This window comes from Eptesicus fuscus, chromosome 2 (genome assembly GCF_027574615.1).
Source record: "Eptesicus fuscus isolate TK198812 chromosome 2, DD_ASM_mEF_20220401, whole genome shotgun sequence".
NCBI lineage: Eukaryota > Metazoa > Chordata > Mammalia > Chiroptera > Vespertilionidae > Eptesicus > Eptesicus fuscus.
Genome location: NC_072474.1, coordinates 107,804,089 through 107,807,064, shown reverse-complemented (window position 1 = coordinate 107,807,064; position 2,976 = coordinate 107,804,089). Strand labels below are relative to the sequence as shown.

The 2,976-nt window shown below is 41.4% G+C and overlaps 1 non-coding gene across 1 annotated transcript; it reads right to left on the bottom strand.

Moving 5' to 3' along the window:
• Nucleotides 1–2,373: 2,373 nt before the first annotated feature.
• On the bottom strand, nt 2,374–2,576 carry LOC114231076 (small nucleolar RNA SNORA74). The gene has a single exon (XR_003617055.2). It is a non-coding gene; the product is annotated as a small nucleolar RNA SNORA74 (small nucleolar RNA).
• Between the last annotated feature and the right edge of the window lie 400 nt (nt 2,577–2,976).

Sequence of the window (2,976 nt, the reverse complement as noted above, 5' to 3'; positions counted from 1 at the left end):
CGGCCGCCCAGCTGCTCCAGTGTGGCTGGGCAGGGCAGGACGCCTGCTATGAGAGGGAGGACAGAGGGTGAAGGGATCTACAGGAATGGCACTACGGTCACAGCGAAGATGAAGACCGCAGACTCTGGAGTCTGCAGCGAACATGAACAAGGCAGACTCTGGCCGGAGTCTGCAGTGAAGGCAGACTCTGGCTGGAGTCTGCAGTGAAGACGAAGAAGGCAGACTCTGGCCGGAGTCTGCAGCAAAGGCAGCAGACTCTGGCCGGAGCGAAGGCCTGAGTCCTGGGTGCCGGAGGAAAACTGGTGCTGGAAGCCAAGGGAAGGAAGGCCTATTGCATGAATCTCTTTGTGCAACGGGCCTCTAGTACTCTACATAATATCTCATGTTTAAAATTATGATGATGAAGATTAAATAGCATATTATTTAAACCACTATATATATCACATGGGATTTAGTAGGTACTCAGCAGTAATAGTTGAACAATGTTTATTTCTTAATTTATCCAACATTATTTTGCACTGCACAATGTAAATTTAAACCAGGATGCTAGTTTTGTCTCCCTAATTTGACAAGAAACATTGTCTTCGATTTTTGAGGTAGCATAACATAGTATTAAAAGAATGTGCTTTGAAGGTTGCTAACCCAGGGTTCAGCTCCTGCATTCTCCATATCCATGACTGTTTATTCTCTAGATTTAAATTTTCTCACCCTCTGTGTCATCATGTGTAAAATCATACTCAATAAATGACAGATAGCTATTATGTTTTGCTTTTCTATTTGCAGTAATATATGCCAGGATTTTAGTATATGCCAGTAAATACTCATTGTCATTCATTCATTTATCAATTATTCAACATTATGAAAGTTTTATGCATTATCTAGATGAAGTTGTTTGACTTCTCTAGTTATTTTGTGATATACTATGACATTTACACAAAAATGTGAGCTTTAAAGACAGATAAACAGGAGATCAACTCATTTTCTTTGCTGGTGCTTGTTTGTTTCAGAGTGTGGAGAAACAATAACTTTGTAGAGTGAGAACTTGGGTTAGAGGTTAATGCTCCTATCATAACAACTAAATGACCATATTTTCATGTAGTCATCCTCACATAGTTTCCTAACTTCAATTTTTATATCTATAATGTAGAGAAACCTAAGTGAGCTTTAAAGAAAATCAAGATGGAAGCCCTTTGATGTATAAAAACTCCTTCGAACCTGGTATAGAGTAGATGCTCAATAAATGATTTTTAGTATCATTATTGAGCTAGAGTTACAAAAGCTTAAGAATTATAATTATTTTTAAGATTGAGGTATCATAAAAATCATATTGAGTTTCTGATATTTTCTAAATGCTGAGTTCAAAATGCAACCTGTTTTAAGAGTTGATGTAATCCCATTGCAATTTGCTGAACCTTGAAAAAGAGTAACAGGCTTGACTTGTACACGTATTGGCTGAGTCTCAAAGATGATAAATGATTTTCATTAAAATTCATTCTACCCTATGTAAAATCTAATAATATATACAGTTAACTCTTCTGATAAATTAAAAAAGTCTATGTTAAAGCTGAATACAAAACAGTCATTTGAAAAATGAGACTGGTTAATCAATTCATCTGCGTGTGTGTGTGTGTATATATATATATATATATATATATATATATATATATACACATACATATGTATATATACATTATATATATATATATATATATATATATATATATATATATATACACATATGTGTGTGTGTGTGTGTGTGTGTGTGTGTGTGTATCCTAATATATAAAAACCCAAGGTCCATAACATCCAAAACAACTGAAGATTCGACTGACTGGAAGTCAATCCTGCAGTCAGTGCTGGGTTGCCATGGTGACCCAGCATAACTGCTGCCACTGTGGGTGCCATGACCCAGCACTGACTGCCGAGGGGGCTGTGGATCAGGCCCCAAGAGAGGCCTGGAGAAAGAAGCAGGGTCTGATCCATAGCCTCTGTGGCAGCTGTTGATCAGCCCTTGCCTCTCTCTTTCTCTCCGGGCCTGGGCAGCAGCCGCACCTCTCTTTCTCTCAGGCCTCTGCTGGGGCTGCTGATCAGCCCTGCCTCTCTGATCAGGCCCATTGATAGGCCCGGAGATGCTGTCTGGCATAGAAACCAACCAATCAGAACCAAATATGGGTGAACTGCGAGGAGCCAATGGCTGCCTAGGAGGCGGAGCTTTTGAGGCTGACTGGCATAGAAACTGACCAATCAGAACCTAATCTGGGTGAACTGCAAAGGCAGAACCTAAGGTGGGGGCTGAGGAGGGGTTTTAAGGGCAACAGCTGTTTGGTGTAAGGTGTAAGAAAGTGGTTCAAATTTTTTTTATTTTTTGCATGCTGTGTCTGCTCCCACACTAGAACTAAGCAGCCAAAGTGGATGCTTAGCACACTCTCAAGGAAGCATAGTTCTGCCTTGCACCAGTGCCTGATGCCACCAGAATAGTGACAGAGGCAACTGGAGGAAGAAGACAGGACATTTCTCTCCCAGCAGTGTAACACCATCACAGGAACAATATGTCTGGATAGCTGACTACTGCTGGATAGAAAGTGGTTCAATTTTTTAATGACCAGTTTGGCAGTATAGTGCATATGGCTGGCTATCAGTGCAGATATAGGGATTATGTATTTTTGTCTGCCAAGAACCTCTTCTCCTGATGAAAAAGTACTCTCCTCCCTCCCCCATTTAAGCAATCCTATCTTATATATAATCTATCTATACTACTAAAAGCGTAATATGCTAATAAGAGTGGGTTGACTGGCCATCTTCTGGACATCTGACTTCCTTCTGGACAAAGCCATGGTGGTGGAGGCCAAGACAGAGGCCATTAGGGGCAATCAGGCTGGCAGGGAGGACAGTTGGGGGGCAAGATCAGGACGGCAGGGGAGGACAGTTGGGGGCGAGATCAGGCAGGCAGTGGAGGGCAGTTGGGGGCAACCAGGC